Source organism: Mustela nivalis (assembly GCF_964662115.1).
Source record: "Mustela nivalis genome assembly, chromosome: 10".
NCBI lineage: Eukaryota > Metazoa > Chordata > Mammalia > Carnivora > Mustelidae > Mustela > Mustela nivalis.
In genome coordinates, this window is record NC_139029.1 from 97,317,799 (window position 1) to 97,345,535 (window position 27,737).

Below are 27,737 nucleotides of genomic sequence, written 5' to 3' on the forward strand. Positions count from 1 at the left end.
GGAAGAAGTTGCTGTGGCTGAGGTCGAAGAGGTTGCTGCCTGTGTTCTCCTCAAGGGTTTTGATAGATTCCCATCTCACATTGAGGTCTTTCATCCATTTTGAGTCTTCTTGTGTGTGTGTGGCATAAGGAAATGGTGCATTTCATTTTTCTGCATGTGGCTGCCCAATTTTCCCAGCACCATTTGTTGAATTGACTGTCTTTTTTCCATTAGACATTTCTTCCTGCTTTGTTGAAGATTAGTTCTCCATAGAGTTGAGGGTCTGTTTCTGGGCTCTCTATTTTGTTCCATTGATCTATGTGTCCATTTTTGTGCCAGTGCCACACTGTCTTGATGATGACAGCTTTGTAATAGAAGTCTGGAATTGTGATGCCACCAACTTTGGCTTTCTTTTTCAACATTCTTCTGGCTATTTGAGGTCTTTTCTGGTTCCATATAAATTTTAGGATTATTTGTTCCATTTCTTTGAAAAAAATTGATGGTATTTCAATAGGGATTGCATTAAATGCGTGGCTTGCTTTAAGTAGCACAGACATGTTTACAACATTTGTTCTTCCAATCCACGAGCATGGAACGTTTTTCCATTTCTTTGTGTCTTCCTCAATTTCTTTCATGAGTACTCAACGGTTTTCTGAGTGCACATTCTTTGCCTCTTTGGTTAGGTTTATTCCTAGGTATCTTATGGTTTGGGGTGCAATTGTAAATGGGACTGACTCCTTAATTTATCTTTCTTCTGTCTTGTTGTTGGCGTAAAGAAATGCACCTGATTTCTGTGCGTTGATTTTTGTTTCTTGACACTTTACTGAATTCCTCCTGTACAAGTTCTAGCAGATTTGGAGTGGAGTCTTTTGGGTTTTCTACATAAAGTATCATATCATCTGCAAGGCGTGTTTGTTTGACTCTTTCTTTGCTGGTTTGGATGCCTTTAATTTCTTTTTGTTGTCTAATTGCTGAGGCTAGGACTCGTAGTAATTTGTTTAATAGCAGTGGTGATAATGAATATCTCTGCCATGTTCCTGACCATGGTAAAAAAGCTCTCAGTTTTTCTCCATTGAGAATGATATTTACTGTGGGGTTTCCATAGATGGCTTTTTGATATTGTGCTATGTACTCTGTATCCCTACACTCTGAAGAGTTTTGATCAAGAAAGGATGCCGCACTTTGTCAAATGCTTTTTCAACATCCACTGAGAGTATCATATGGTTCTTGTTCTTTCATTAACGTATTGTATCACACTGATTGATTTGTGGATGTTGAACCAACCTTGCAGCCCTGGAATAAATCCCACTTGGTCATGGTGAATGATCCTTTTAATGTTCTGTTGGATCCTATTGGCTAGTATTTTGTGAGAATTTTTGCATCCATGTTCATCAAGGATATTGGTGTGTAATTCTCTTTTTTGATGGGGTCTTTGTCTGGTTTTGGGACCAAGGCAATGCTGGCCTCATACAATGAGTATGGAAGTTCCCCTTCCATTTCTGTTTTTTGGAACAGTTTCAGGAGAATAGGTATTAATTCTTCTTTAAATGTTTAATGGAATTCCCCTGAGAAGCCATCTGGCACTGGGCTCTTGGTGGGAGACTTTTGATGAGAGTTTCAATCTCCTTCCTGGTTAGGGGTCTGTTCAGGTTTTCTGTTTCTTCCTGGTTCAGTTTTTGGTAATGTCTATGTCTCTAGGAATGCATCCATTTCTTCCAGATTGTCAAATTGCTGGTGTATAGTTGCTCATAATCTGTTCTTATAATTGTTTGTATTTCTTTGGTCTTGGTTGTGATCTCTCCTCTTTCATTCACGACCTTATTAATTTGGGTCCTTTCTCTTTTCTTTTTGATAAGTCTGGCCAGGGGTGTATCAATCTCATTAATTCTTTCAAAGAACCAGTTCCCAGTTTCGTTGATTTGTTCTACTGTTCTTTTGGTTTCTATTTCGTTGATTTCTGCTCTGATCTTTATGATTTCTCTTCTCCTGCTGGGTTTAGACTTTCTTTGCTGTTCCTTCTCCAGCTCCTTTAGGTGTAGGGTTAGGTTGTGTACTTGAGACTTTTCTTGTTTCTTGATAAAGCCTTGTATGGCTATATACTTTCCTCTCAGGACCTCTTTTGCTGTGTCCCAAACATTTTGAACAGCTGTGTTTTCATTTTTGTTAGTTTCCATGCATTTTAAAAATTCTTCTTTAATTTCCTGGTTGATCCATTCATTCTTTAGTAGGATGCTCTTTAGCCTCCATGTAATTGCATTCTTTCCAACTTTCCTCTTATGGTTGAGTTCTAGTTTCCAAGCACCGTGGTCTAAAAATATGCAAGGAATGAGCCTAGTCTTTTGGTACCAGTTGAGACCTGATTTGTAACCATGATGTGATCTATTTTGGAGAATGTTCCATGTGCCCTAGAGAAGACTCTGTAGTCTGTTGCTTTGGGATGAAATGTTCTGAATATATTTGTGATGTCCATCTGGTTCAGGTTGTCTTTTACAGCCTTTATTTCCTTGTTGATCTTTGGCTTGGATGATCTGTCCATTTTAGTGAGGGGAGTGTTAACGTCCCCTACTATTATTGTATTATTGTCAATGTGTTTCTTTGATTTTGTTATTAATTGTTTTATATAGTTGGCTGCTCCCCTGTCAGGGGCATAGATATTTAAAATTGTTATATCTACTTGTTAGACAGACCCTTTGAGTATGATGTAGTATCCTTCCTCATCCCTTATTATAGTCTTCAGTTTGAAATTTAATTTGTCTGATATAAGGATTGCCCCCCAGCTTTCTTTTGATGTCCATTAGCATGGTAAATAGATTTTCACCTCCTTACTTTAAATCTGGAGGTGTCATTGGGTCTAAAATGAGTCTCTTGCAGACAGCATATCAGTGGGTCTTGTATTTTTTTTTCCCCCATTCTGATACCTGTATCTTTTGATTGGGGCATTTAGTCCATTTACATTCAAGGTAACTTTGAAATATATGAATTTATTGCCATTGTATTGCCTGTAAGGTGACTGTTACTGTATATTGTCTTTGTTCCTTTCTGGTCTACTACTTTTATAGTGTCTCTTTGCTTAAAGGACCCCTTTCAATATTTCCTGAAGAGCCGGTTCAGTGTTTACAAATTCTTTTAATTTTTGTTTGTCCTGGAAGATTTTCAACTCTTCTTCTCTTTTCAATGATAGCCTGGCTCATTATAGAATTCTTGGCTGCATATTTTTCTCATTTAGTGCACTGAATATATCATGCCAGTTCTTTCTAGCCTGCAAGTTCTCTGGATAAGTCTGCTGTCAATCTAACATTTTTACCCTTGTATGTTACAGACTTCTTGTCCTAAGCAGCTTTCAGGATTTTCTCTTTGTCACTAAGTTTTACTATTAGATGATGGGTGTGGACCTATTTTTATTGATTTTGAGGAGAGTTCTCTGTGCCTTCTGGATTTTGATGCTTGTTCCCTTTGCCATATTAGGGAAATTCTCTACTATAATTTTCTCCAATATACCCTCTGCCCCCCCCCTTTGTTTTCTTCTGGAATCCCAATTATTCTAATAGTGTTTTGTCTTATGGTGTCACTTATCTCTCAAATTCTCCCCTCCTGATCCAGTAGTTGTTTGTCTCTCTTTGTTCAGCTTCTTTATCCTCCATCATTTTATCACTAATTCTCTCTTCTGCCTCATTTATCTTGGCAGTAAGAGCCTCCATTTTTTATTGCACCTCATTAATAGCTTTCTTTTATTTAAACTTGGCTAGACTTTAGTTCTTTTATCTCCAGAAAGGGCTTTTATTTCTCCAGACAGGGTTTCTCTAATATCTTCCATGCCTTTTTTGAGCCTAGCTAACGCACTGAGAATCCTCATTATGAGCTCTAGATCTGACATATTACCAACGTCTGTATTGATTAGGTCTCTAGCCTTTGGTACTGCCTCTTGTTCTTTTTTTTGTCATGAGTTTATCTGCCTTGTCATTTTATCCAGGTAAGAATATATGAAGGAGTGAATAAAATACTAAAGGGGTGGCAAAGCCACCAGAAAAATATATGCTAACCAAATCAGAAGAGACTCCAAAGTTGGGGGAGATCTTTTATCTAATACACACACACACACCACACACACACAAATATATATATATATATATATATATATATATATATATATATATATATATATATATGACTGGTGAATAGAACAGAGCCATCCACTTGATTTAGGTGTATTTTGGTCTGTTAGTAGAAACTACCTCCCAAGATTTTAAAGAAAGAGAACTGTGTATACATACAAAAATAACTGTAAACATGATGAAGGGATGGAATATAACTGTAAAGATGAAAATATTTTTAAAAATTCTAAAAAAGGAATTGATAAGTTGATTGGAAAAAGAAAGAAGAAAGTGGAGAGAATTTGCTCAGGCTAGGGACTAGGACAAAGCCCTGTGCTAGATTTAGGGTATATTTTGATCTATTAGAAGAAATTATATCCTAAAAATTTTTAGAAGAAAGAAAACCGTATACGTATACAAAAAATAAAGTTAGGTACAATGAAGGATAAAATATGACTATAATAATGAAGGCTTAAAAAGATTTTTTTTTCACAAATATCTTCTCCCATTCTGTCAGTTGTCTTTTGGTTTTGTTAACTATTTCCTTTGCTGTGCAAAAAGACTAGTATCCAAAATCTATAAAGGCTTAACAAATTCAACACTGAAAGAACAAATAATCCAATCAAGAAATGGGCAGAGGACATGAACAGGCATTTCTGGAAAGAAGACATCCACATGACCAACAGACACATCACTCGGCATCAGGAAAATACAAATCAAAACCACAATGAGATACTATCTCACACCTGTCAGAATGGCTAAAATTAACAAATCAGGAAATGACAGATGCTGGCAAAGATGCAGAGAAAGGGGAAACCTCCTACACTGTTGGTGGGAATGCAAGCTGGTGCAACCAGTCTGGAAAACAGCATGGAGGTTCCTTAAAAAGTTGAAAATAGAGTTACCCTACCACCCTGCAATTGCACTACTGGGTATTTACCCTAAAGGTACAAATATAGTGATCCAAAGGGGCACATGCACCTGAATGTTTATAGCAGCAATGTCCACAATAGCCAAACTATGGAAAGAACCTAGATGTCCATCAATGGATGAATGGATAAAGAAAATGATGTGGTATATATATACACAATGTTATACTATGCAGCCATCAAAAGAAATGAAATCTTGCCATTTGCGATGATGTGGATGGAACTAGAGAGTATTATGCTTAGCAAAATGAGTCGATTGGAAAAGGCAACTATCATATGATCTCCCTGATATGAGGAAGTGGAGATGCAATGTGGGGGGTTTGGGGGGTAGGAAAAGAATAAATGAAACAAGATGGGATTGGGAGGGAGACAAACCATAAGAGACTCTTAATCTCACAAAACAAACTGAGGGTTGCCAGGGGGAGGAGGGTAGGGAGAGGGTGGTGTAGTTATGGGCATTGGGGAGGGTATGTGCTATGGTTAGTGCTGTGAAGTGTGTAGACCTGGCAATTCACAGACCTGTACCCCTGGGGCAAATAATACATTATACGTTTATAAAAAATAATTTTAACAAAGGTATTGTTAAGATAAACTAGGTAAAAAAAACTTTAAAAGAGGAAAGAGGAAAAGTCAAAAAAATTAGAATAAGAAAAAATTTTTTAAAAACTTAATTAACTTTGCAAGACTAAAGAATCATGGGGAGAAAGCCATGAATTCCATTCTTTGCTTTGCCCTCCTCTGGAATTGCGCTGTTCTCCTTGATCAGTGAGCTTGGTCTTGGCTGGAAGTTCTTGCTGATCTTCTGGGGGAGGGGCCTGTTGTAGTGATTCTCAAATGTCTTTGCCCAAGGCAGAATTGCAACCCCCCTTTCAGGTGCTGGGCTAAGTGATCTGCTTGGGTTCTCTCCCTAGAGCTTTTGTTCCCTGAACACTTTCTGTAAAGCTCTGGAGGGCGGGAATGAAAATGGCGGCCTCCCAATCTCTGGCTTAGAGGAGCCGAGAGCTTGGGGCACCACTCCTCAGTGCACCCTTGGAGAAATGCTTAATCACTCTCATCTCCCTGGTCTCCAGCTGTGCTCCGAGCTCACCTGGCCTGTGACTGAGCATTTCTGTCTCTGGCACAGAGCCCCGTTTGGAGTCTCCAAACCTAGAAGATTTCTGCTTCATTGTCTTCCAGTGGAGAAAGGTCATCTCCCTGGATCTGCCACTTGTGGGGTCCCTGCTCAAAGAGCAGTGGTCCGACTGTGCTGTGGGTCACAGTTTAAGGTAACCCTAAGCTGAGAGCTCACTCCTATGCTCTGTCTGTGTACTCAGTTTCCTTGCTCTGATACCTGCAAACTCTGCTACATGGAGTTACCTCTGATCCTTCTGTGACCCCGCTGGGCCTGAGACCACACTATCCCCATGAGGGCTCCACCCCTGCTTAGCCTCTGGAATGATATCCCTCAGTGGAGTAGACGTCTAAAAGTTCAGATTTTGTGCTCCACTGCTTGCTGGGTGCTGCTCCCTTCCCCTCTGTGGTCTATCTTTCCGTCACCTCGGATTCAATCTCCATACATCCTACCTTTCAGAAAGTGGTTGATTTTGTTTCTAGAATTGCTGTTCTTCTCTTTGATCTTCTGTTGGGTTTGTAGGTGTTCAGAATGGTTTGATAACTATCTAGCTGAACTTCTGCAACCTGATGTCATCTCAGTTGCTACTCCTCCGCCATCTTTCTTTCTTTTTTTTATTCATCTGTTTTTAACCCAATAGTGATGATACCATACATATTATTATACAGAGAGCTCTTAGAAACTAATTTAATTTATTTCATAACTGGCTATATACTATTTCATTGAATGAAGGTACTATAATTTATATCCCACTCTTTCCAGAGAAACATTTAGTTTGCTTCTAGTATATTCTAATATATTTATTTTATCAATGCAAACAGTGCTAAAATAAAAATTTTGAATATGTATTTTGGCCACTTGTAGGCATTAAATCTTAGCTAATCCTAGTTCTAGCCTTTATAGGTTGAGTCTGCCAGAAAATTATGTTGGATTCCAAAGATAGACTTGGCTCTTAGCGACTTATCAAGGCTTCTTCAACTCTCTCATAATCCTCATATGAGTAAGGCTTGCTCAACAGCTGCCACTAGCCCATTTCCTCAAATGGCTCATCTTTGGGCTTCAGCAAGCCTGACCATGAACACACTGAGTGCTGGGTCCAATAACCTCCCCCTCTCTTCCACAGATGCTCAGTCCCGGGGCAGAGTTCTGTCTCTAACCATACATAGACAATTTTAGCAACAGCTTATCTGACATCTGTTTCACCAGGTTCTTAATCTCAGCACCATTAGTAATTGACACCATAAATAAGATCATCGGTGAGTGCCTGGAATCTTGGGATGGGCCAGGAATTTGACCTGGAGATTCTGGGGGATCTGACAAGAGCTGTCTTGTGGTAAATTAATATCTGTGGCAAAAAAAAAAAAGGGTGACTCTAGCACATAGCTGAGTGGACACGCAGGTTTCCCATCCTGGAGGTACTCCATAAATAAGATAAAATTTCCTGACCTATCTCTGGGATTATTTGTAGTCATGGTTACAGCATGTGGTAGCTACAAGTCCTCTTTGTGACTAGGGGTGTGGGACTTTAGGCCTCAGGCTTTAGGCCAGAGATTGCAAACTGCTGGTATTTTGTTCTTAAACATGTAAAATGCTAAATATTTAAAAAATATTTTGCCAACATCTAAAAATTGGGAGATTTTGCATAAAAATCAAGATTTTTGCTATGTCTTAGGAAAAAAGCAAAAGAAGATTTGGTAACATTGAGGCCTTAGTTTCATGTGGGTACCAAATAGGGCCACTCTCTTCAGAAGGGCCATAAGCAGGGTATTTATCTGGTCTGCTATGCTGGTATTTTAGTCTAAAACTTCTTGCCTCTGGTTTGGATGCAATGACATTTACAGCTAAGAAATTCTGTTGCTACCTATTGCTAAGCAGAAGAACTAACTACTCACACAGTATGAATTTAGTGACAAATGTCAGAGCTCCCAACTCTCAAATATTTCTTTTTTCATTTAACTAGAGGGCAAACAAAATGCCAACATTAATCAACTGAGCCACTCAGGTGCCCCAAAAATGCCAACATTAAGATTCACTTGATGATAATTAGCAGTTAACATTTATCCTTAAGGAATAATTATCCCCATCCTAAAGATAAACTGAAGCCCAGAGAGGTTAAGTAAATGCCAAGGTAACAGAGGTAGTAGTTGGTAAAGTCAGTATTTGAACCCAGGCAGTCACTCTCCAGAAGTTGTGCTGGGAATCACTATACTTCACTTCATCAATCCCTGCAAAAGATGAAAATGCCTCTCAGTAAAGGGAGACTTGGAGTGGTCATCAGGTGATACCAAAGGGTAGTTAGCTGATATCCATGTTTTTAGCTTATATGTCCATAAGGGCATAGAATGGGCCCACAAGAAGGTGGACAAGGCAGCAAGAAGAATCTTCCATTTGCACATTGATCCTGTATGGAAAGAGGGGCACAGGAAGGGCCCTGGTGTTGGGAAGATGAGGTTCCAAGAACAACGTTGATTTGAGAAGTAAGGACTTCTGATAAAGAGTGGAATGAATATCTTGAGGACCCAGAGGAACCAAAGCTTACCAACATGATCAAGGGAATTTTAGGTGAAATATGGGGGTGAGTTTGGGGTCAGCATAAAAGTGGAAGTTGAAGCTGTGAAAAATGATAAAGCTCTTTTTGCTAGAACATTCTCAATTATTTGATGAAGCCTTAAAAGGTAAGTACAGATATGGGAGGGAGGAAAGCATATCAGTTTCTGACAAGTTCCCATTTTCCTCACCACAGAGAGGTGTCTGAGTATTGTGAAGTGCAGAACAGTATAATTAAAAGGGAACTGAAGGCCAAGTGAGGAGGGAAGATGGAATGAGTCCCAGTGAGACAGTAATTATGGTTCAGTAGGAAGAACCTGAGTTTTGGAATTAGACAGACTTGGGTTTGTCTCCCAACTCGGCCTGACTCTGGTTGTGTAACCATAGTCAACTTTCTTCTCTGAACTTCTGTTTTCATGGTTGGGATTAAATGAGGTATGTGTGCTAAATGCCTGGCCCATGGCAGATCCTCAGCACATAGCTGAGTGGATATGCAGGTTTCCTAGACTGGAGGGGCTCCATAAGTAAGATAATGTTTCTTGACCTGTTTCTGTGATTATTTGCAGTCATGCTTACATATTTGGTAGCTATAAGAACTTTCTGTGACTAGGGAGGTGGGACTTTAGACTTTGGTAAGTTCAGTTCTTTAGATCCAGGTGAATCACACCCTGGGTACTGGAAGAATTTACTGATGAGATCAAGCAACTGTCAGTAGTAATGGTTAAATCACAGATATTGAGATAAGTCCTAGAGAAATTGGAGAAGGGCAAATATCATTATTTTGGAAGGGGGGTTGGAAGGAAGAGGGTTTCAATGTTATACACTTGCTGTCTAACCCAGGCAAAATTTTGGCATATGTTAATAAGCAGATGGTTTGAGAAAAAGGAAACCAGTGGTTTATAAAAGACAACAGATAGTAGAAAAGACAGCAACGATTACCAGGAGTTAGCCAGGATTGTTAAGAAAACACTATTCCAAGTAATTAACATTTTAAGTTTTTAACAAAATTACTAAACTGATTAGGAGAATGCTATGGATTAGATAACCACACTATTGATGTAACTTTTGACAAAGATTTCAAGATATTTAGTGAACAAGATGGTGAGACTTGAATTGAATGACAATACAGTCCAAGTGTGTAGAACTCAAGTACTGTGAATAAGTAGATTGCTCTCAATTCTTGAGGGAGTCCCCATGCCACAAACTGAGAGATGAAAATAATACACTGAATGAGAGAATCAAGATTCAAAAATAATTGTCAATCTTCAAAATGGGCAAATAATGAAAATCTGGAATTAAAATAAAAAAACTTTCAAAAAATGAAAAAAAAAATCTATATATATATATAACCAGTCTTCAAAATGGGCCAATAACAAAATCAGCAAACTCATCAGAAGTTCTTATTTATTTTTACTTTTGTTATTGCTTTTTTTTCCCAGAGTTCAAGCAGTTTTTAAAAAAAAATTATGATTTTCAGTTCTTCAAAGTACAAAATGGGGGAGAACTATGTTGAAAGAAGTAACATGTAAAAAGATCAAGTGAGATAAGATGGTGGACTCCAGTCACACTATGTCTGTGGTAGGAGTAATTGCAGAAGTAGTAGTAATGGAGGCATTGCTAATGGTGATAGTAGCTAATCTTTATCTAGTAATTTCTCTATACTTGGCACTGTGATTTTTACATGAATGAGTTAGCCTAATATACATAGCACTATCAGGCAAATGGCTGAAATGACTCTAAAATCTTCGTGACTTAATAAAATAAACTTTTATTCTTGCCTATGTCTCACAGGGACAGGGGAAAGATGGGGGTGAAGGGATGTAGTCATTCAGAGGTTCAAGGTCTTTCTATTGTATGTCCACCATCCTATAAGTCCTTGCAATTATCCTCATTCATCAGGGAGATGGAAATAGAGAAGGAAAATCACACACAAGAATTTTTTTTTTTTTTTTTTTTTTTTTTTTTTTTTTTGCGGGGGGAAGAGAATATCTAGAAGTGGTATGTATCACTTCTGCCCACTTTCTATTGCTTAGAACTCAATCACATGGCCTCTCCTAACTGCAAGGAAGACTGAAACATTCACTCCAGCTGTGTGTCCAGGAGGGTGAACAGAACACAGATACTAGCAAGCACTAACAGTCTGGATTAAATCTTTAAATATTTGACAAACTTATGAGGTAGATACTTAATAGTAGATACTATTAGCCTCATTTTATTTTATTTTTATTTATTTATTTATTTATTTTTAAATTTTTAAATTTTTAAATAAACATATAATGTATTTTTATCCCCAGGGGTACAGGTGAGTGAATTGCCAGGTTTACACACTTCACAGCACTCATCATAGCACATACCCTTCCCAGTGTCCATATCTGCACCACCCTCTCCCATTCCCATTTCCCCCAGCAACACTCAATCTGTCTTTTATGGTTTGTCTCCCTCCTGATCCAATTTTCTTTCATTTTTTCTTTTCCTATCCCCTAACCCCCCACATTGCAGCTCCACTTCCTCATATCAGGGAGATCATATGATAGTTGTCTTTCTCCGATTGACTTATTTCACTAAGCATAATACCCTCTAGTTCGATCCACATAGTCACAAATGGCAAAATTTCATTTCTTTTGATGGATGCATAGTATTCCATATATATATATATATATATATATATCACATCTTCTTTATCCATTCATCAGTTGATGGACATCTAGCTTCTTTCCATAGTTTGGCTATTGTGGACATTGCTGCTATAAACATTTGGGTGCACGTGCCCCTTCGGAGCACCATGTTTGTATCTTTAGGATATATACCCAGTAGTGCAATCACTGGGTCATAGGGCTGCTCTATTTTCAGTTTTTTGAGGAACATTCACACTGTTTTCCAGAGTGGCTGTACAGGCTTGCATTCCCACCAACAGTATAGGAGGGTTCCCCTTTCTCCGCATCTGCACCAGCATTTGTCATTTCTTGACTTGTTAGTTTGAGCCATTTTTACTAGTGTGAGGTGGTATCTCATTGGGGTTTTGATTTGTATTTCCCTGATGACGAGCGATGTGGAGCATTTTTTCATGTGTCTGTTGGCCATCTGGATGTCTTCTTTGCAGAAATGTCTGTTTATGTCTTCTGCCCATTTCTTGATTGGATTATTTGTTCTTTTGGTGTTGAGTTTGCTAAGCTCTTTATTGATTTTGGATACTAGCCCTTTATCTGATATGTCATTTGCAAATATCTTCTCCCATTCTGTCAGTTGTCTATTGGTTTTGTTAACTGTTTCCTTTGCTGTGCAAAAGCTTTTGATCTTGATAAAATCCCAATAGTTCATTTTTGCCCTTGCTTCTGTTGCCTTTGGCGATGTTCCTAGGAAGAAGTTGCTGCAGTTGAGGTCAAAGAGGTTGCTGCCTGTGTTCTCCTCAAGGATTTTGATGGATTCTTTTCTTACATTGAGGTTCCTTATCCATTTTGAGTCTATTTTTGTGTATGTGTAAGGAAATAGTCCAGTTTCATTTTTCTGCATGTGGCTGTCCAATTTTCCCAGCACCATTTGTTGAAGAGACTATCTTTTATCCATGGGACATTCCTTCCTGCTTTGTTGAAGATTAGTTGACCATAGAGTTGAGGGTCTATTTCTGGGCACTCTATTCTCTTCCATTGATCTATGTGTCTGTTTTTGTGCCAGTACCATACTGTCTTGATGATGACAGCTTTGTAATAGAGCTTAAAGTCTGGAATTGTGATGCCACCAAGTTTGGCTTTCCTTTTCAATATTCCTTTGGTTATTCAAGGGCTTTACTGGTTTCATATAAATTTTAGGATTATTTGTTCTATTTCTTTGAAAGAAATGAAAGGGATTTCGATAGGGATTGCATTAAATGTGTATATTGGTTTAGGTAGCATAGACATCTTCACAATATTTGTTCTTCCAATCCAGGAGCATGGAACATTTTTCCATTTCTTTGTGTCTTTCTCAATTTCTTTCATGAGTACTTTATAGTTTTCTGAGTATAGATTCTTTGCCTCTTTGGTTAGGTTTATTCCTAGGTATCTTGTGGTTTGGAGTGCAATTGTAAATGGGACTGACTCCTTAATTTCTCTTTCTTCTGTCTTGTTGTTGGTATAAAGAAAAGCAACTGATTTCCTTGCATTGACTTTATATCCTGACACTTTACTGAATTCCTGTACAAGTTCTAGCAGATTTGGAGTGGAGCCTTTTGGGTTTTCCACATATAGTATCATATCATCTGCAAAGAGAGATAGTTTGACATTTTCTTTGCCAATTTGGATGCCTTTAATTTCTTTTTGTTGTCTTATTGCTGAGGCTGGGACTTCTAGTACTATGTTAAATAGCAGTGGTGATAATGGACATCCCTGCCATGTTCCTGACCTTAGCGGAAAAACTTTCAGTTTTTCTCTATTGAGATTGATATTTGCAGTGGGTTTGTCATAGATGGCTTTGATAATATTGAGGTATATGCCCTCTATCCCTTTGAAGAGTTTTAATCAGGAAGGGATGCTGCACTTTGTCAAATGCTTTTTCAGCATCTATTGAGAGTACAATATGGTTCTTGCTCTTTCTTTTATTAATGCATTCTTACACATTGATGGATTTGCACATGTTGAACCAACCTTGCAGCCCTGTATTAAATCCCACTTGGTCGTGGTGAATAATCCTTTTAATGTACTGTTGGACCCTATTGGCCAGTGTTTTGGTGAGAATTTTCACATCTGTATTCATCAAGGATATTGGTCTGTAATTCTCTTTTTTTGATGGGATCCTTGTCTGGCTTTGGGATCAAGGTGATGCTGGCCTCATAAAATGAGTTTGGAAAATTTCCTTCCATTTCTGTTTTTTGAAACAGTTTCAGGAGAATAGGAATTAATTCTTCTTTAAATATTTGGTAGAATTCCCCTGGGAAGCCATCTGGCCCTGGACTTTTGTTTGTTTGGAGATTTTTTTTTAAGATTATTTATTTATTTATTTGACAGAGAGAGATCACAAGTAGATAGAAAGGCAGGCACAGAGAGAGAGAGAGGGAAGCAGGCTCCCTGCTGAGCAGAGAGCCCGATGTGGGACTCGATCCCAGGACCCTGAGATCATGATCTGAGCCAAAGGCCGTGGCTTAACCCACTGATCCACCCAGGCGCCCTGTTTGGAGATTTTTGATGACAGTTTCAATCTCCTTACTGGTTATGGATCTGTTCAGGTTTTCTATTTCTTCCTGGTTCAGTTGTGGTAGTTTATATGTCTCTAGAAATGTATCCATTTCTTCCAGATTGTTGTATTTGTTGGTGTAGAGTTGTTCATAGTATGTTCTTATAATTGTGTGTATTTCCTTGGTGTTGGTTGTGAGTTCTCCTCTTTCATTCATGATTTTACTTATTTGGGTTCTTTCTCTTTTTGATAAGTCTGGCCATGGTTTGTCAATCTCATTAATTCTTTCAAAGAACCAGCTCCTAATTTTGTTGGTTTGTTCTATTGTTTTTTTAGTTTCTATTTCATTGACTTCTGCTCTGATTTTTATGATTTCTCTTCTCCTGCTGGGTTTAGGCTTTCTTTGGTTGTTCTTTCTCCAGCTCCTTCAGGTGTAGGGTTAGGTTGTATATTTGAGACATTTCTTTTTTCTTGAGAAAGGCTTATACCACTATATATTTTCCTCTCAGGACTGCCTTTGTTGTGTCCTACAGATATATTTTTTAAAGATCAGAGAGATCACAAATAGGCAGAGAGGCAGGCAGAGAGATAAGGGGAAGCAGATTCCCTGCTGAGCAGAGAGCCCCATGCAGGGCTCGATCCCAGGACCCTGAGATCACGACCCAAGCCGAAGGCAGAGGATTAACCCACTGAGCCACCCAGGTGCCCCATGTTCCACAGATTTTGAACCATTGTGTTTTCATTATTATTTGTTTCCATGAATTTTTTCAATCCTTCTTTAATTTCCCGGTTGACCTATTCATTTTTTAGAAGGATGCTCTTTAGCCTCCATGTATTTGAGTACTTTCCAACTTTCCTCTTGTGGTTGAGTTCTAGCTTCAGAGCACTGTGTTCTGAAAATATTCAGGGAATGATCCCAATCTTTTGATACCGGTTGAGACCTGTTTTATGACCCAGGATGTGGTCTATTCTGGAGAATGTTCTATGTGCACTAGAGAAGAATGTGTATTCTGTTATTTTGGGATGGAATGTTCTGAATATATCTGTGATGTCCATCTGGTCCCTGTGTGTCATTTAAGGCCTTTATTTTTTTGTTGATCTTTTGCTCAGATGATCTGTCCATTTCAGTGAGCAGAGTGTTAAAGTCCCCTGCTATTATTGTGTTATTGTCGATGTGTTTCTTTGATTTTGTAATTAATTGGTTTATATAGTTGGCTGCTCCCATGTTAGGTTCATAGATATTTAAAATTGTTAGGTCTTCTTGTTGGACAGACCCTTTGAGTATGATATAGTGTCCTTCCTCATCTCTTATTATAGTCTTTGGCTTAAAATCTAATTGATCTGATATAAGGATTTCTACCCCAGCTTTCTTCTGATGTCCATTAGCATGGTAAATTGTTGTCCACCCTCTCACTTAAAATCTGGGGGTGTGGCCTCAGGTCTGAAATGAATTTCTTGTAGACAGCATATTGATGGGTTTTGTTTTTTTAATCCATTCTGATACCCTGTGTCTTTTGACTGGGGCATTTAGCCCATTAACATTCAGGGTAACTATTGAGAGATATGAATTTAGTGCCATTGTATTGCCTGTAAGGTGACTGTTACTGTATATGGTCTCTGTTCCTTTCTGATCTACCATTTGTAGGCTCTCTCTTTGCTTAGAGGACCCCTTTCAATATTTCCTGAAGAGCTGGTTTGGTGTTTCCAAATTCTTTTTTTTTGTTTGTCCTGGAAGATTTTTATCTCTCCTTCTCTTTTCAATGATAGCCTAGCTGGATATAGTATTCTTGGTTGCATGTTTTTCTCATTTAGTGCTCTGAATATATCATGCTAGTTCTTTCTGGCCTGCCAGGTCTCTGTGGATAAGTCCACTGCCAATCTAATGTTTTTACCATTGTATGTTATAGACTTCTTTTCTTGGACTGCTTTCATTATTTTCTCTTTGTCGCTAAGACTTATAAATTTTTCTATCAGGTGGCGGGGTGTGGACCTATTTTTATTGATTTTGAGGGGCATTCTTTGCATCTCCTGGATTTTGATGTTTGTTTCCTTTGCCATATTAGGGAAATTCTCTACAATAATTCTCTCCAATATACCTTCTGTTCCCCTCTCTCTTTCTTCTTCTGGAATCACAATTATTCTAGTGTTGTGTCATCTTATGGTGTCACTTATCTCTCGAATTCTCTCCTCATGGTCCAGTATTTGTTTGTCTCTCTTTTGCTCAGCTTCTTTATTCTCTGTCATTTGGTCTTCTATGTCACTAATTATTTCTTCTGCCTCATTGATCCTAGAAGTAAGAGCTTCCATTTTTGACTGCACCTCATTAATAGCTTTTTTGATTTCAACTTGGTTAGATTTTAGTTCTTTTAATTCTCCAGAAAGGGCTATTATTTCTCTGGAGAGGGTTTCTCTAATATCTTCTATGCCTTTTTTGAGCCTGGCTAGAACCTTGAGAATTGTCATTCTGAACTCTAGATCTGTCATATTACCAATGTCCATATTGATTAGGTCCCCAGCCTTTGGTACTGCCTCTTGTTCTTTATTTTTTTTGTGGTGAGTTTTTCAGCCTTGTCATTTTTTCCAGATAAGATATGCTTTCTCCTCCTCTGGAATTCCGCTGTTCTCCTTGGTAGGTGACATTCCTCTTGGATGGGTTTCTTGATGATCTTCTGGGGAAGGGGCCTGTTGTAGTGATTCTCAAGTGTCTTTGCCCGAGGCAGAATTGCCCTGCTCTTATCAGGGGCCAGGCTAAGTAATCCACTTGGGTTTGCTTTTGGGAGCTTTTCTTCCCTGAACGCTTTCCATAGAGTTCTGGAGGATGGGAATGATAATGGTGGCCTCCCAATCCCTAGCCTGGAGGAGCCGAGAGCTCAGGGTCCCACTCCTCAGTGTGCCCTCAGAGAAAAGCGCCCAATCGCTCCTGTCTCCCTGGTCTCTGGTAACACTTGGAGAAAAGCACTCAGTCGCTCACACTTGGAGAAAAGCGCTCAGTCACTCCATCTCCCTGGCCTCTAGCTGTGCTCTGAGCTCACCCAGCCTATGCCCGGGTCAAGATAAGCTTGAGTTGAGAGCTCACTCCTCAGCTTTGTTGCAGTAGCCGGCTTCCCCTCTATAATACCTGCGAGCTCTGCAACACTCAGACACCCCCAGTCCTTCTGTGACTCTGCGGGACCTGAGATTACACTGACCCTGCATGGGATTCCCCCTGGTTTAGCCTCGGAGTGATGTCCCTCAGTGGAGCAGACTTTTAAAAGTCCTAATTTTGTGCTCCATTGCTCTGCTGCTTGCTGGGAGCTGGCCCCAACCGCCACAGTCTATCTCCCCATTTCTTCGCATTCACTTCTCCACAGGTCCTACCTTTCAGAAGGTGATTGATATTCTGTTTCTAGAATTGTTGCTCTTCTTCTCTTTGATTTCCCATTGGATTTGTAGGTGTTCACAATGGTTAGATAAGCTATCTAGCTGATCTCCTGCTACCTAATGTCGTCTCAGCCTGCTACTACACCATCTTGCCTCCTCCCCCTTAATATATTTAAAAAAAAGACTTTACTTATTTATTTGACAGAAAGAACAATAGGGCCCTATCATGGGGAGAAGGAGAGTGAGGGCAAGATGCAGACTCCTGGCTGAGGAGGGAGCTGGGTGTGGGGCTTGATCCTGGGACCCTGGGATCATGACCCAAGCCAAAAGGCAGATATTTAAGACTAAGCCACCCAAGAGCCCCAAATCTCTTTTACTAGAAGAAACAGATTCAGTTTTGGCACTGTTCAGATACATTTGTAATTGTTTTTTTATTTTTTTTAACATATAATGTATTAATGGGGTGCAGGTCTGTGAATCATTATTCTTACACAAGTCACAGCACTCATCATAGTTTATACCCTCCCCAAGGTCCATAACCCAGCCATTCTATCCCTCCCCCACCACCCCCAGCAACCCTCAATTTGTTTCCGGAGATTAAGAATCTCTTATGGTTTGTCTCCCTCCCGAGACCATCTTGTTTCATTATTCCCCTCCCTACTTACCACTTCCCCTCACTCTGCCTCTCAAATTCCTCCTATCAAAGAGATCATATGATAATTGTCTTTCTCTGATGGACTTACTTCGCTCAGCATAATACTCTCTAGTTCGATCCACATTGTTGCAAATGGCAAGATTGCTTTTTGATGGCTGCATAGTATTCCATTGTATGTATGTAGATGGACCTCTAGGTTCTTCCCATAGTTAGGCTATTGCGGACACTGCTGCTATAAACATTCAGGTGCACATGCCCCTTTGGATCACTACATTTGTATCTTTAGGGTAAATATCCAGTAGTATCATTACTGGGACATAGGTAGCTCTATTTTCAACTCTTTGAGGAACCCACATACTGTTTTCCAGAGTGGCTGCACAAACTTGCATTCCCACCAAAAATGTGGGAGGTTTCCCCTTTCTGTGCATTCTCGCCAACATCTGTCATTTCCTGACTGGTTAATTTTAGCCATTCTGACTGGTGTGAGGTGGTATCTCACTGTGGTTTTGATTTGTGTTTCCCTGATACAGAGTTAAGTTGAATGCTTTTTCATGTGTCTTTTGGCCATGTGGATGTCCTCTTTGCAGAAATGTCTATTCCTATCTTCTGCCCATATCTTGACTGGATTATTTCTTTTTTAGGTGTTGAGTTTGGTAAGTTTGTTACAGATTTTGGATACTAGCCTTTTACCTGATACACCATATGCAAATATCTTCTCCCAATCTGTTAGTTGTCTTTTGGTTTTGTTAACTGTTTCCTTTGCTTTGTAAAAGCTTTTGATCTCGATGAAGTCCTGATAGTTCATTTTTGCCCTTGCTTCCCTTGCCTTTGGCAATGTTTCTTGGGAAGAAGTTGCTGTGGCTGAGGTCGAAGAGGTTGCTGCCTGTGTTCTCCTCAAGGGTTTTGATAGATTCCCATCTCACATTGAGGTCTTTCATCCATTTTGAGTCTTCTTGTGTGTGTGTGGCATAAGGAAATGGTGCATTTCATTTTTCTGCATGTGGCTGCCCAATTTTCCCAGCACCATTTGTTGAATTGACTGTCTTTTTTCCATTAGACATTTCTTCCTGCTTTGTTGAAGATTAGTTCTCCATAGAGTTGAGGGTCTGTTTCTGGGCTCTCTATTTTGTTCCATTGATCTATGTGTCCATTTTTGTGCCAGTGCCACACTGTCTTGATGATGACAGCTTTGTAATAGAAGTCTGGAATTGTGATGCCACCAACTTTGGCTTTCTTTTTCAACATTCTTCTGGCTATTTGAGGTCTTTTCTGGTTCCATATAAATTTTAGGATTATTTGTTCCATTTCTTTGAAAAAAATTGATGGTATTTCAATAGGGATTGCATTAAATGCGTGGCTTGCTTTAAGTAGCACAGACATGTTTACAACATTTGTTCTTCCAATCCACGAGCATGGAACGTTTTTCCATTTCTTTGTGTCTTCCTCAATTTCTTTCATGAGTACTCAACGGTTTTCTGAGTGCACATTCTTTGCCTCTTTGGTTAGGTTTATTCCTAGGTATCTTATGGTTTGGGGTGCAATTGTAAATGGGACTGACTCCTTAATTTATCTTTCTTCTGTCTTGTTGTTGGCGTAAAGAAATGCACCTGATTTCTGTGCGTTGATTTTTGTTTCTTGACACTTTACTGAATTCCTCCTGTACAAGTTCTAGCAGATTTGGAGTGGAGTCTTTTGGGTTTTCTACATAAAGTATCATATCATCTGCAAGGCGTGTTTGTTTGACTCTTTCTTTGCTGGTTTGGATGCCTTTAATTTCTTTTTGTTGTCTAATTGCTGAGGCTAGGACTCGTAGTAATTTGTTTAATAGCAGTGGTGATAATGAATATCTCTGCCATGTTCCTGACCATGGTAAAAAAGCTCTCAGTTTTTCTCCATTGAGAATGATATTTACTGTGGGGTTTCCATAGATGGCTTTTTGATATTGTGCTATGTACTCTGTATCCCTACACTCTGAAGAGTTTTGATCAAGAAAGGATGCCGCACTTTGTCAAATGCTTTTTCAACATCCACTGAGAGTATCATATGGTTCTTGTTCTTTCATTAACGTATTGTATCACACTGATTGATTTGTGGATGTTGAACCAACCTTGCAGCCCTGGAATAAATCCCACTTGGTCATGGTGAATGATCCTTTTAATGTTCTGTTGGATCCTATTGGCTAGTATTTTGTGAGAATTTTTGCATCCATGTTCATCAAGGATATTGGTGTGTAATTCTCTTTTTTGATGGGGTCTTTGTCTGGTTTTGGGACCAAGGCAATGCTGGCCTCATACAATGAGTATGGAAGTTCCCCTTCCATTTCTGTTTTTTGGAACAGTTTCAGGAGAATAGGTATTAATTCTTCTTTAAATGTTTAATGGAATTCCCCTGAGAAGCCATCTGGCACTGGGCTCTTGGTGGGAGACTTTTGATGAGAGTTTCAATCTCCTTCCTGGTTAGGGGTCTGTTCAGGTTTTCTGTTTCTTCCTGGTTCAGTTTTTGGTAATGTCTATGTCTCTAGGAATGCATCCATTTCTTCCAGATTGTCAAATTGCTGGTGTATAGTTGCTCATAATCTGTTCTTATAATTGTTTGTATTTCTTTGGTCTTGGTTGTGATCTCTCCTCTTTCATTCACGACCTTATTAATTTGGGTCCTTTCTCTTTTCTTTTTGATAAGTCTGGCCAGGGGTGTATCAATCTCATTAATTCTTTCAAAGAACCAGTTCCCAGTTTCGTTGATTTGTTCTACTGTTCTTTTGGTTTCTATTTCGTTGATTTCTGCTCTGATCTTTATGATTTCTCTTCTCCTGCTGGGTTTAGACTTTCTTTGCTGTTCCTTCTCCAGCTCCTTTAGGTGTAGGGTTAGGTTGTGTACTTGAGACTTTTCTTGTTTCTTGATAAAGCCTTGTATGGCTATATACTTTCCTCTCAGGACCTCTTTTGCTGTGTCCCAAACATTTTGAACAGCTGTGTTTTCATTTTTGTTAGTTTCCATGCATTTTAAAAATTCTTCTTTAATTTCCTGGTTGATCCATTCATTCTTTAGTAGGATGCTCTTTAGCCTCCATGTAATTGCATTCTTTCCAACTTTCCTCTTATGGTTGAGTTCTAGTTTCCAAGCACCGTGGTCTAAAAATATGCAAGGAATGAGCCTAGTCTTTTGGTACCAGTTGAGACCTGATTTGTAACCATGATGTGATCTATTTTGGAGAATGTTCCATGTGCCTTAGAGAAGACTGTAGTCTTCTTTGGGAAGAAGTAGTCTGCTTTGAGATGAAATGTTCTGAATATATTTGTGATGTCCATCTGGTCCAGTGTGTCATTTAAAGCCTTTATTTGCTTAGATGGGATCGTGAGGGAGACAAAACATAAGAGATTCTTAATCTCACAAAACAAAGTGAGGGTTGCTGGGAGTAGGGGTAAGCATAAGGTGGTAGGGTTATGGACATTGGGGTGGATATGTCCTAGGGTGAGTGCTGTGAAATGTGTAAGCCTGATGATTCACAGATTTGTACCTGTGGGGAAATAATATGTTATAAGCTAATAACAATTTAAAAAAAATAAAAAATATAGTCTTTATTTCCATATTGATCTCTTGCTTAGGTGACCAGTGATGGAGCTGTTAACTTCCCCTACTATTATTGTGTTATTGTTGATATGTTTCTTTGATTTTGTTCTTAATTGGTTTATATAATTGGCTGCTCCATGTTTTGAGCATAGATATTTAAAATTGTTATATCTTCTTGTTTGACAGACATTTTAAGTATGATATAGTGTCCTTCCTCTGCTCTTTTTATAGTCTCTGGCTTAAAATCTAATTTATCTGATATGAGGATTTCAACCCCAGCTTTATTTGGATGTCCGTTAGCCTGGTAAATGTTTATTCCACCCCCTCACTTTATTTTTTATTTTTAAAAATTTCTTTTCAGCATAACAGAATTCATTGTTTATGCACCACAACCAGTGCTCCATGCAATACATGCCCTCCATAATACTCACCTCCTGGCTTCCCCAACCTCTCACCCCCCCCGCCTTCAAAACCCTCAGATTGTTTTTCAGAGTCCATAGTCTCTCATGGTTCACCTCCCCTTCCAATTTCCCTCAACTCGCTTCTCCTATCTATCTCCCTATATTCTCCATGTTATTTGTTATGTTCCACAAATAAATGAAACCATATTATCATTGCCTCTCTCTGCTTGACTTATTTCACTCAGCATAATCTCTTCCAGTCCCGTCCATGTTGCTACAAAAGTTGGATATACATCCTTTCTGATGGAGGCATAATACTCCAGTGTATATGGACCACATCTTTCTAATCCATTCATCCATTGAAGGGCATCTTGGTTCTTTCCACAGTTTGGCGACCGTGGACATTGCTGCTATAAACATTGGGGTACAGATGGCCCTTCTTTTCACTACATCTGTATCTTTGGGGTAAATACTCAGTAATGCAATTGCAGGATCATAGGGAAGCTCTATTTTTAATTTCTTAAGGAATCTCCACACTGTTCTCCAAAGTGGCTGCACCAACTTGCATTCCCACCAACAGTGTAAGAGGGTTCCCTTTCTCCACATCCTCTCCAACACACGTTGTTTCCTGTCTTGCTAATTTTGGCCATTCTAACTTGTGTAAGTTGGTATCTCAATGTAGTTTTAATTTGAATCTCCCTGATGGCTAGTGATGATGAACATTTTTTCATGTGTCTGATAACCATTTGTATGTCTTCATTGGAGAAGTGTCTGTTCGTGTTTTCTGCCCATTTTTTGACATGATTATCTCTTTTGTGTGTGTTGAGTTTGAGGAGTTCTTTATAGATCCTAGATATCAGCCTTTTGTCTGTACTGTCATTTGCAAATATCTTCTCCCATTGCGTGGGTTGCCTCTTTGTTTTGTTGACTTTTTCCTTTGCTGCACAGAAGCTTTTGATCTTGATGAAGTCCCAAAAGTTCATTTTCACTTTTGTTTCCATTGCTTTTGGAGATATATCTTGAAAGAAGTTGCTGTGGCTGATATCGAAGAGGTTACTGCCTATGTTCTCCTCTAGGATTCTGATGGATTCCTGTCTCACGCTGAGATCTTTTATACATTTCGAGTTTATCTTTGTTTACGACACCCCCTCACTTTAAATTTGGAGGTGTCTTTAGGTCTTAATTGAGTTTCTTGCAGACTGCATATCAATGGTTTTGTTTTTGTTTGTTTGTTTGTTTTGTTTAGTTTTGTTTTTAGTCCATTCTGATATCCTGTGTCTTTTGATTTGGGCATTTAGTTCATTTACATTCAGGGTAACTATTGAAAGAGATGAATTTGGTGCCACTGTATTGCCTTTAAGCTGTTACTGTATATTGAATTTGTTCCTTTCTAGGCTCTCTCTTTGCTTAGGTGACCCCTTTCAATATTTCCTGTAGGGCTGGTTTGGTGTTTGCAAATTCTTTTAGTTTTTGTTTGTCCTGGAAGCTTTTGATCTCTACTTCTATTTTCAATGACAGCCTTGCTGGATTAGTATTCTTGGCTGCATATTTTTCTCATTTAGTGCTCTGAATACATAATATAAGTCTTCTGGCCTACCAGGTCTCTGTGGATCGCTCTTATGCCCATTTCAGATTTCTACTGTTGTATATTACACATCTCTTGTCTGGAGCTGCTTTCAGGATTTTCTCTTTGCCACTGAGAATGGTAAGTTTTATTATTAGATGCCTGGGTGTGGACCTATTTTTATTGATTTTGAGGGGTCTTCTCTGTGCCTCCTGGATTTTGATGCTTGTTTCCTCCACCAAATTTGGGAAATTCTCTGCTATAATTTGGTCCAATGTATCTTTTGCCCTTCTCTCTCTTTCTTCTTCCACTGGAATCCCAATTATTCTAGTAATGTTTCATCTTATGGTATCACTTCTCTCTTGAATTCTCCCCTCATGGTTCAGTAGTTGTTTATGTCTCTTTTTCTCAGCTTCTTTATTCTCCATCATTTGGTCTTCTACATCACTAAGTCTCTCTTCTGCCTCATTTATCCTAGCAGTAATAGCCTCCACTTTTGTACTGTACCTCATTAATGGCTTTTTAAATTTTGTTAGATTTTAATTCTTTTATTTCTCCAGAAAGGGATTTTATTTCTCCTGAGAGAGTTTCCCTAATATCTTCCTTGCCTTTTTGGAGCCCAGCTAGCACCTTGATAATCATCATTCTGAACTCTAGTCCTGACATCTTACTGTTGTCTGTATTGATTAGGTCCCTAACCATTGGTACTGCCTCTTGTTCTTTTTTTTTTTTTTTTTTTTGAGAAGTTTTTCTGCCTTGTCATTTTATCCAGATAAGAATAGATGAATGAGAGACTAAAATACTAAAAGGGTGGCAAAAACCCCAGAAAAATATATACTAAGGATATCAGAAGACACCTGAAACTGGGGGAGAAGAAAGGAAGGAAAGCAAAAAATTATATATCACATATTATTCATATATATATGAATGATATGTCATATATATATATGACTGGTGAATAGAAAAGAGCCACACACTTGATTCTGGGTCTATTTTTGTCTATTACAAAAAACTCTTTCCCAAAATTTTAAAGAAAGAAAAACATATATATATATATATACACAAAAATAAGGGTAAATATGATGAAGGGATAAAATATGACTGTAAAGATGAAAAATGAAAAGAGGTCTAAAAATGGAATTGATAAGAAGTTGGTTGAAAAAAGAGAAGAAAAAAAAGAGGAATAAAGAGAAGAAAAAAAATCAAGGTGGAGACTAGAACAAAGCCATGTGTTAGATTTAGGGTATATTTTGGTCTGTTAGAAGAAACTGTATCCCATGATTTTAAAGAAAGAACAACCTATATGTGCATAAAAAATAAGGTTAAATACAATGAAGGGATAGAATATGACTATAAAATGAAAATTTAAAAAGATTTTTAAAAAGGAATTGATATGATAAAATAGTTATAAATGTTAAAATAAGAAAGAGGAAAAATCTAAAAAATAGAATAAGAAGATAATAAAATTTAAAAAATTTAACTTTGAAAGACTGTAGAACCATGGGAAAAAAATCATGAATTCCATGTTGCTTTCCCCTAGCTCTGGAGTTCTGCTGTTCTCTTTGAACAGTGAACTTGGTCTTGGCTGGATGTTCTTGCTAATCTTCTGGGGGAGGCACCTCTTGCAGTGATTCTCAAATGTCTTTGCCTGAGGTGGAATTGCACTGCTCTTGCCAGGGGCTGGGCTAAGTAATCGGCTTGGGTTCGCTCCCCGGAGATTTTGTTCCCTGAACGCTTTCCATACAGCTTTGAGGAGGAGAATGAAGATGGAGACCTCTCAATCTCCAGCCCCATAGGAGCCAAGAGCATGGGGCACCACTCCTCAGTGTACCCTTGGAGAAAAGCAGTCAATTCCTCCCATCTTCCTGGTCTCTGGCAGCATTCTGATCTCACCTGGCCTGTGACAGAGCTTTTCTATCTCTGGAGCACAGCCCCGTTTGGAGTCTCCAAATCCATCAAATTCCTGCAATGTGCTTCTATGCCACTCCTCCCTTGGAAGGGAGGGGAGTCTTCCTGAATCTGCCACCTGTGGGGTCCCTACTTGAAGAGTTGTGGTCCAACTGTGCCTGGCATCATGGTTTAAGTTAACCCTGAGTTGAGAGCCCCCACCTCAGCTCCCAGATCCAGCTTCCCTGTTCTGATACTTGGGAGCTCTGCCACACTCAGGCACCCCCAGTCTTTCTGTGACCCTATGGGTCCTGAGACCACACTGTCCCCACAAGGGTTCCACCCCCACTTAGCCTCTGGAGCAACATCCCACAGTGGAGCAGACTTCTAAAAGTTCTGATTTTGTGCTCCGCTGCTCCACCACTTCTTGGGAGCCAGCCCCTACTCCCACAGTCTCCCTTCTGTATATTGCCTCGGATTCATTTCTCTGAATATCCTACCTTTCAGGAAATGGTCACTTTTCTGTTCCCCAAATTGCTGTTCTTATTCTCTTTGATCTCCTGTTGAATTTGTAGGTGTTCAGAATGATTTGATAACTATCTAGCTGAACTCCTTGGAACTCATAATATTTAGGCCTCCTATTCCTCTGAAATCTTGCTCCCCCTGTGTGTTATTCTTGAAGAAGAATGGCAAGTTACATAGTTCAAAGAAATGGGACCAACCTCTTTATAGATGTCATGTGAGTTCAACAGAATTGTTTCTGTATAACTTAGAAAAGAGAAGGCAACTGGATGCTAGGATAAATATCTTCAAGTAACTAAAGAGTTAATTTGGACTTGAAGTAGAAGAAATTATTTTTTAGAATTTGGACTCATTCTATAATGCCATGATTCCTGGCATTGCAAAGAGCTTTCTGTCCCTGGAGCGTTCCTGTGGAGGCAAAAGGTTAACTTTGAAGAATATTGCTGAAGTGACTCCCAGTTTGGGTAGAAACTTTGGTTCTTATGATTTTGTGGAGAGAAAAAAGGATATTGTGCTTACTTAAAATTTTTGCCATTGGCCTCCACTTTGTCACTTGGCATCATGGATGGAAACAGGCTCTTGCAAATTTACCATGCAAACACAGTAAAATTTCTTTAATTTTGATGAACTGAGCAGGGTGTGTATGTGTGAAGTTGTGGGGGTGGTGGTGAAGAGGAAGTAGGATATAAGAGAACTGGTCTGAATTAGGTATTAAGAATGAATAAAATAGTGTTTTTAAAAATTTGGTATTATTCTATTTCAACGTGATTAAATCTTAAATCATTGTATATCTGTTTTTGTTGAGTAAGTTTAACTTACTCTGTGTGCTTCTTTTTTTTACAAAGAAAACAATGCTTCTAAATGAGAAAGTGGTTTTTATTTTTCATTTAAGTGGGTTAATAACAAATTCTTTCATATTCTTGATGCCCCCTCCCCAATTGGTTGAGACCATCTTTCTTAATATGTACTAAAATGCAAACTGAGTTTCAGGCCTTGTTCTAAACATCAAAAATACTGAATTTGGAACATTTGAGTGAATGAGAAACATATTACAATTAATTTTTGTTCCTTAAGGTAAATCTTTGAAGCATTTCTACCAAAGCCTCATTTAGCTGAGAACAAGAAAGTAGGACAATTTACTTTGAAAACGTTACTTTATTTGGATCATGTCTAGTTATACTCTTGTCCTCTCCTTTCCTTCCTCTTCTGCTCAACAAGCTCCACCATTGCTTGTTTGACTATTTTTGTATGTGTGTGATTTTGTCTTCTCCATCACATGAGTGGGGGCAGAGGCTATACATCTTGGGCTCTAGAGCCTAAGAATGGTTGAAAGGAAGTGTATGGAGCTGGGAGAGGACATCAAACTGCTAGAATAATGATTTTCTGAAGACTAACATTTTCTATGAATTATTGGAAGGAATTTATTGGTGTTTGTTGGTGATCTTACTGGGGAAGAGCAGAGGCATGGGCTGAACTTCCAGTTGGTCTTTCTTTCTTTCTTTTTTTTAAGATTTTATTTCTTTATTTGACAGACACAGAGAGAGATCACAAGTAGGCAGAGAGGCAGGCGGGGTGGGGCGGGGGGGGGGGGATGCAGGCTCCCTGCTGAGCAGAGAGCCTGATGTGGGACTCGATCCCAGGACCCTGAGATCACGACCTGAGCTGAAGGCAGAGGCTTTAACCCACTGAGCCACCCAGGCACCCCTCCACCTGTCCTTTCATGAGCTATAGAAATCTGGGCAAGTTGTTTAATCTTTGTGAATTTCAATATTTGCATTTTGAAAATGGAATAATAAGAAAACCTAATTTAGCCTCACTCACTTGTTAGAGTAATGGGTCAACATTGTAATACATGTGAATATTCTTTGTAAGTAAGAAGTTGCTTTCCTTCTCCCTTATCCTCATGTCTTCCTTCCTTTTTTTTTCTTTCTTTCTTTCTTTCTCTCTTTCTCTCTTTCTTCTTTCTCCCCTTCTCA